Genomic DNA, 8,447 nt, shown 5'->3' on the forward strand with positions numbered 1-8,447 from the left:
TTTAAAATTGTTCTAACTTTGTGACAAAATGGTACTTCTATCATTATGAAATGTCCCTCCTCATCTTACAATAATGCTTCTTGCCAAAAAGTTTACTTTGTGTGATATTAGTATAGGTACACAAACTCTTTTGGTTAGTGTTTTGTATAGTATATCTTTTTTCAGTTTTTTACTTTAGGCCCTTTGTATTTAAGGCATGTCTTCTGTAAAAAATACAGAATTGGGGCGCCTCGGTGGCTCAGTCGGTTGAGCATCTGACTTCGGCTCAGGTCATGATCTCACAACTTGTGAGTTTGTGCCCTGTGTCAGGCTCTGTGCTGACAGCTCAGAGCCTGGAGCCTGCTTTCGGATTCTGTGTCTCCCTCTCTCTCTGCCCCTAACCCACTTGCATTCTGTCTCCGTCTCTCTCAAAAATAAATAAACAAACATTAATAAAATTTAAAACAAATACAGAATTGAGTTTAATTTTTTGTTTTTCAAATCTATCAATGTTTGCCTCTTAATTGGACTATTTAGTCAGGCTAACTTATTGTAATTACTTAAATATTTGTCTTTAAATCTATTATAGTCTTTTATATTTTTCCAATCCCTTTTAAGGTCTTTTCTCTTTCAATTGCTCTTCCTCTTTTGTAGATCTGGTGCTAAGTTCTGTTTTTGATGATGGATTTATCGAATTTTTACCTTTGAAAGGTATTTTTATTGTATATAGAATTTTAAAGTACTTTGAGGATATTATTCCATTATCTGCTGGCTTTCATTATTTCTTTTGAAAAGTTTTTGCAAGTCTTTGTTTGTATTTTGAAAGTAATCTTTAATGTTTTTATATTGGCTGCTTTAAAAATGTTTTTTTTTAAACCTTTGATTTTTAGCAGTTTTAGTTCTGTAAATAAACTAGGTACATCTTACTCTGATGTACCCCAATAAGATCTTCCTGGTATTTATCCTACTTGGTATTTGTAATATCTTTTGAATCTGTGGTTTGATATCTTTTATTTTTAGAAAATTTGTAGCAGTATCACTCTAAATATTGCTTTATTCCCATTCTCTCCCCCCCCCCCCCCCCCCCCAGGAGCCTAATTACATGTGTTACGTATTTTTTGTACTCCTTTGGTCTTAAACTGTTGAGATTTTTTCTTTTTTTTTTTTTTTTTCTGATTCATTTCAGATAGTTCTTTTTTAAAACGTGTGTGTGTGTGTGTGTGTGTGTGTGTGTGTGTGTGTGTGTGACAGTTTTAAGTTCACAGCAAAATTGAGCGGAAGGCAGATTTCCCATATATCCCTTTGCCCCTACAAATGCATGGCCTCCTCCATTATCAACAACCTGAACTAGAGTGGTACATTTGTTACACTGATGTACCTACAATGACACATCATTATGTGACACACTTAAAGTCTATAGTTTAGGGTTCACTCTTGGTGTTGTATGGGTTTAGACAAATGTATGACATCTGTGCATCTTGTATCATGCAAAGTATTTTCACTGCCCTAAAAATCCTGTGTTTTACCTATTTACCCTCTAACCCCATCCCATTCCCTAGCAACCACTCATCTTTTTACTTTCTCCATAGTTTTGCCTCTTCTGGAATGTCATATAGTTGGTATAATATGTATGGAGACTTCTCAGATTGTTTTTCATTTTGGCAACATGCATTTAAGTTACCTGCATGTTTGTTTTTTTTTTTTTTTTTTATGGCTTGATAGCTAATTTCTTCCTAGCACAGAATATTCCATTGTCTGGGTGTGCCACATTTTATCTGTTTACCTACTGGAAAACATTTTGTTGCTTCTAAGTTTTGGCAACTATGAATAAAGCTGCTGTAAATGTACATGTGCATGTTTTTATGTGCATATAAGTCTTCAATTCCTTTGAGTAAATATCAAGGAGCACAATTGCTGGGTTGTATGGTAAGAGTATGTTTGATTTTGTAAGAAACCACCAAACTGTCTTCTAAAGTGGCTGTACAATTTTGCATTCCCACCTGTTGCTCCACGCCCTTGCCAGCACTTGATGTCATTGTTCCAGATTTTGGCCACTGTAATGAGGGTGTAGTCCTACCTCATTGTTTGAATTTGCATTACTCTGATGATCTATGTGGAGTATCTTTTCATATGCTTATTTGCCATCTATATATATATATATATATATATATATATATATATATATATAAATTTTTTTTTTTTTTTTTTTTTTTTTTTTTTTTGCTGAGGTGCTGTTAAGCTCTTTGGCCCATTTTTAAATTTTTTTTTTTTTCAACGTTTATTTATTTTTGGGACAGAGAGAGACAGAGCATGAACGGGGGAGGGGTAGAGAGAGAGGGAGACACAGAATCGGAAACAGGCTCCAGGCTCTGAGCCATCAGCCCAGAGCCTGACGCGGGGCTCGAACTCACGGACCGCGAGATCGTGACCTGGCTTAAGTCGGACGCTTAACTGACTGCGCCACCCAGGCGCCCCTTTTTGGCCCATTTTTAATTGAAGTTGTTTTTATTGAGTTTTAAAAATTCTTTGTATATTTTAATGTTCATTTTTGAGAGAGACCGAGTGTGAGCAGGGGAGGGGCAGAGAGGAAGACACAATCCGAAGCAGGCTCCGGGATCCCACCTGTCAGCACAGAGCCTGACGCAGGGCTTGAACCCATGAACCATAAGATCATGACCTGAGCTGAAGTCGGATGCTTAACTTACTGAGCCCTCACGCGCCCCTATTAGAAGTGTCTTTTATAAATATTTTCTTCTGGTCTATGGTCTGTCTTCTCATTTCCTTGCTGGTGTCTTGCATGGAGCATAAGTTTTTAATTTTAATGAAGTCCAGCTCATCAGTTATTTTTCATGGATCATGGCTTTGGTGTTGTATCTAAGTCCTTATTCCCATATCTGAGATCATCTAGGTTTTCTCCTATTTTGTCTTCTAGGAGTTTTATAGTTTTGCATTTAACATGTAGACATAGGATCCATTTTGAGTGAATTTTTGTGAAAAGTATGTAAAGTCTATGCATAGATTTATTTATTTGTATGTGGATATTTAGTTGTTCCAGCACCATTTGTTGAAAAGACTTTCTTGGGGCTGAATGATGAGCAGGGTCAAGTATGCACGTACGGGCTGTGGGTACTGAGACTGGTGTGGGTGGGACCTGCATCCCAGTGAGTGGGTTGGGTGGTGTTTCCTGTTCTCTTCCCTGCGCAGCTGTAGCTGGGGCCTTGACTGACCCAGCCCGACCGTGGCTTCAGCTTTGGAAGAGTTACAGGAAGGTCTAGAAGAGGTGAAAGTGCTGCTGGAAAAGGCCCCTAGAAAAAGTACGTGATGCCCTTATGGCTGAAAAATCCAAGATTGAGACAAAAATCAAGAACAAGATCCAGCAGAAATGAGAGAAAAGCAGAACTTCTTGACCATGAAAAGCCAGATGCTGTGATTGCCCCTATTACAATGGGCTACACAGTGAAAATCTGTAATTACCGATGGGATCAGTCAGATAAGTTTGTGAAAATCTACATTACCTTAACTGGAGTTCATCAAATCCCCACTGAGAATGTGTAGGTGCATTTCACAGAGAGGTCATCTGATCTCTTGGTAAAGAAACTAAATGGGAAGAGCTTTACTCCATGATTGTGAACAATCTCTTGAAACCCATCTCTGGAAGGCAGTCCAAAAAAAAGTTAAGAAAGAAAGCTGAAAACATGTGGTGGGACTACCTGACTCAGGTTGAAAAAGAATGTAAAGAAAAAGAAAAGCCCTCCTATGACACTGAAACAGATCCTAGTGAGGGATTGATGAATGTTCTAAAGAAACTTACGAAGATGGAGATGATGATATGAAGTGAACCATTACTAAAGCCTGGGTGGAATCAAGAGAGAAACAAGCCAAAGGAGACACAGAATTTTGAAACTTGAAAGTCATTTTGGGGACTGTGATGTGGAAATAATGACCTTTCCAGTGAGGAACTGTTAGTGAGCTGCAGAGATAAATTTGACAGATAACTACTTACATAGCCTTCTTCTAAGTAAAGGCAATGAATTCTTCCATTTCTTACTGGAGGATTTATTTAAATATGCTTATTAAACACTTCCCCCAAAGGTGATTTCCTTAGTAATCTGGGCATTTCGTTAAAAAAAGGATACTGTGTTCTTGTGTGAAATGTAAAACAAGTCTTGCCTAATGATAATGCCACATTGTGTGTATTTTTGTTCAACTAAGAGGTAGAAAACAAAAGTTCTTGTTTGCCTGTAAGTTCCTGACATCACCACCCACCAATGTAAGAATAAGTAAAAATAAAGCCTGGATTTTTGCATTAAAAAACACAAAACTTTTTTTCCCCCCACTGTATTGCCTTTGCTACTTTGTAAAAATATCAGTTAAATATATTTTTGTGGGCCTATATCAGGGCTCTCTATTCTGTTACTTATTTTTTAAAGTTATTTTGTTAATACCACACTTACTTGGTTACTGTAGCTTTATAGTAAATTTTGACATTGGGTAATGTCCTTCAGCTTTGTTCTTTTTCATTATTGTTTTGACTCTTCTGGATCTTTTATCTCTCCATAAACTTTAAAATCAGCCTGTCCACAAAATGCTGAAATTTTGTTTGGGATGATGTTGCATCTATAGACAAAGTTGGGAAGAACTGATGATACTGAGTCTTCATATCCACTGGATATTTTCTTTTGAATTATCTTCTTGACCTTAATTCTATTTTAAGTTGACTAATTCTGTGTTTTTCAGTTTCTAAATTTCTATTTGATTTTTTTAAAAAATCCTCTTCAGGGGCGCCTGGGTGGCTCAGTCGGTTGGGCGGCCGACTTCGGCTCAGGTCATGATCTCACGGTCCGTGAGTTCTAGCCCCGCATCGGGCTCTGTGCTGACAGCTCAGAGCCTGGAGCCTGCTTCATATTCTGTGTCTCCCTCTCTCTGACCCTCCCCTGTTCATGCTCTGTCTCTCCCTGTCTCAAAAATAAATAAATGTTTAAAAATAAAAAAATAAAAAAAAAAAATAAAAAATCCTCTTCAGTTGTGAAATTTTCCATTTTGCTTTTTTATATTGAATGCATCAGCCAGGGCTATTTTAAATTTTATGTCTGATAAGTTCAGTGTCTGGATTTCCTATGAGTCTGTTTTGTTGTCTTAATTTTCACCTAAATTTCACCACCCTTAATTTTCAGGTAATTCTTATCTTTTTGATGCCTTTTAATTTTAGATTAAATGTTATATATAGTATATAAAAAATTATAATGAGCAGTTGGGACTCTGGACTGTGTTCTCTTTCTCCAGTGATGATTTACTTTTGCTTTTGGAGGACAGGGAGTCCAGGGACTGATTACCTCAACTTAGATACTGAGATATGTCAAAGCTAAGCATCAGTCTTTGTGAGGACAGGCTTGTATTGACTCTCTCAGAAGAGGGAGGGATTTTCACTTACCCTCAAGAGTAAATGGCCTGAATGTGCTCATTTCTGAATCATTTACCTTTGACTTAATACTATTCATGGGGCACTTGGGTGGCTCAGTTGGGTAAGCACCCAACTCTTAGTTTCAGCTTGGGTCATGATCTCATGGTTGGTGGGTTCAAGCCCTGCATTGGGCTTCATGCTGATGTTGTAGAGTCTGCTTGGGATTCTCTCTCTCCCTCTCTGCCCCTCCCCTACTCTATCTCCATCTCAAAAATGAATAAATATACTACTCAAAAAGTGGTTTAGGTCTAGTTGACCTTAACCAATTAACTGTGGCAAAGGTAAGGGGACCACTGTCCCCAATTGTGAAATCACAATTGGATTTCATCCCTGGAAGTGGGCTGACTCCACTTTTCCAACTATTGCATGGTAGAAAGGATCAGGGAGAGAACTACAGTTTGTTACACATGCTGAACCATAAAGACCATTAAACCAAGAGGTGGGAAATCTGAGTTCTAGGCTTGACTTTACCAGTGATTTTAATACATAGGCTTAGATGAAGTATATGGTCTTTAAACTTGAAAGTTTCAGTAAAGTGAAGGAGTAGGATTCTGTTCCATACAGATATGCCTCTATTTTTAGTGTGGGCCAAATGGGATCTCATTTCACTTCAGAGGAATAGCCTACTTGTTATTTCAACTTCTGTATAAGATTTCACTTGATTGAAGAGCTTCTCAGCTAAAGAAATGTTGAAAAACTATCTTTAGTTTTAATCTTTTATAGATGGAAGTTAATAGTCCAAGTGTATTTTTTACCTGTTCTTAAGTTTTTAAAACAAACTTTAATTACAGCCCTATTTAATCTCCTTATAAAAAAAAAAGACAATGACCACAAATTACATTTTATTTATTTATTTTTTTTTTTAATTTTTTTTTTTTTTTCAACGTTTATTTATTTTTGGGACCGAGAGAGACAGAGCATGAACGGGGGAGGGGCAGAGAGAGAGGGAGACACAGAATCGGAAACAGGCTCCAGGCTCTGAGCCGTCAGCCCAGAGCCTGACGCGGGGCTCGAACTCACGGACCGCGAGATCGTGACCTGGCTGAAGTCGGACGCTTAACCGACTGCGCCACCCAGGCGCCCCCACAAATTACATTTTAAGGGGAAACATATAAAACCAGAAACTTTATGATGGTACAATGTAATACGTCCAGGTTTGCCAGGAACATGACATTATAAATGTGTACTCTCATGAAATATAATGAGTGATTAAAATCTTTACATCCTACAATTATGAAACATTAGCACTTAGTTGATTTGAAGGGGTGTGGTAGGTAGAATTCTAATATGGCTCCCAAGATTCCTGGACCCTGTTGTACATACAACTTCTCTCAACTGTTGAATCAAGCACTAATGTTGGTGGTGCTTACAGAGATTTTCCAAATGTAACTAAGGTAGGTCACAAATGACCTTAAAATGGATAGTTTATTAGGTGGAGCTGATGTAATCACATTGTCCATTTAGTGAGCTTAAGAAAATTTTTTTTAATGCTTATTTATTTTTGAGACAATGCGAGAGAGTGTAAGTGGTGGAGGAGCAGACAGACACAGAATCTGAAGCGGGCTCCAAGCTCCAAGCACAGAGCCTGATGCGGGGCTTGAACTCACAAACTGTGAGATCATGACCTGAGTTGAAATCAGATGCCTAACGACTGAGTCCTTCAGGCACCCCATTTTAGTGAGCTTTTAAAATCTGAGCCTATAGGTTAGAGACTGAGGAAGTCAAAGATTTGAAGCATGAGGGAGATTCATTGTGCAATAACTTCTTTATTGCTAACTTGAAGGTATGAGGGACTACATGGCAAGGAATGCAGGTGGATTGTAGGAGCTGAGAATAGCTTCTGGCTGACAGCCAGCAAGGAAACCAGGACTTCAGTCTTAGGACCACAAGAAACTGAATTCTGTCACAACCATGTGGGCTTGAAAGATGTATCAGCCTGGTAGGGCTGCCATAACAGGATGCCACAGACTGGGTGTCTTAAATGACAGAAAAGTATTTCCTTATGGTTCTGGAAATGATGATGTTGGCAGGGTTAGTTTCTGGTGAGGTCTCTCTTCCTGGCCTGCAGATGGCTGCCTTCTCATTGTTTCTTCATATGGGCATTTGGGATAGTGAGGGGCGGAGGGCAGAGAGCAACTGAGAGGTTCCTGTTGCCTCTTCCTCTTAGAAGAACACCAGCCCTATCAGATGAGGACTGTACCTTATGATAGCATTTAAGCTTAATTACCTCCCTAAAGTTTCATTCTTCAAATACAGTCACACCGGTGGTGAGAACTTCAATGTAGGAATTCTTTGGGGACAAAGTTGAGTCTATAACAGAGGAAGACTCTGACCTCTAGGTTAGAGAAAAAAAAAAAAAACCAGTCCAGGCTGACATCTTGGTCTCAGCCTGGTGACACTACGAGCTTTGCTAGGCCTGGACTTCTAGCTTCCAGAAATGGTGAGATAGTAAACCTGTGTTTAAAGTCACTGAGTTTGTGGAGGGGCGTCTGGGTGGCTCAGTCGGTTTAAGCGTCCGACTTCAGCTCAGGTTATGATCTCGTGGTCCGTGAGTTTGAGCCCAGTGTCGGACTCTGTGCTGACTGCTCAGAGTCTGGAGCCTGTTTCAGATTCTGTGTCTTCCTCTCTCTCTGACCCTCCCCTGTTCATGCTCTGTCTCTGTCTCAAAAATAAATAAACGTTAAAAAAAAAAAAGTCACTGAGTTTGTGGTAATTTGTTATAAAGCAATAGAAAACTGGGGCACCCAGGTGGCTTAGTCAGTTAAGCATCCGACTTTTGTTTTAGGCTCAGGTCATGATCTCGGAGTGTGGTGGGTTTGAGCCCCACACTAGGCTCTGTGTTGACAGCAAGGAGCCTGCTTGGGATTCTCTCTCTCTCTCTCCCTCTCTCTCTCTGTCCCTCTCCCACTTGTGCCATCTCTGTCTCTCTGAAAATAAATAAAACTAGGGGCACCTAGAAATTCTAGGCTAATCTCATTTTATTTATGAAGAAAACTGTACCTAAAGA

General features: G+C 39.0%; 1 pseudogene; it reads left to right on the forward strand.

Moving 5' to 3' along the window:
- The first annotated feature begins 3,159 nt into the window (after window positions 1–3,159).
- Window positions 3,160–3,912, forward strand: LOC123582707 (annotated as a pseudogene).
- Window positions 3,913–8,447: the final 4,535 nt, after the last annotated feature.

This window comes from Leopardus geoffroyi, chromosome B1 (assembly GCF_018350155.1).
Source record: "Leopardus geoffroyi isolate Oge1 chromosome B1, O.geoffroyi_Oge1_pat1.0, whole genome shotgun sequence".
Lineage (NCBI taxonomy): Eukaryota > Metazoa > Chordata > Mammalia > Carnivora > Felidae > Leopardus > Leopardus geoffroyi.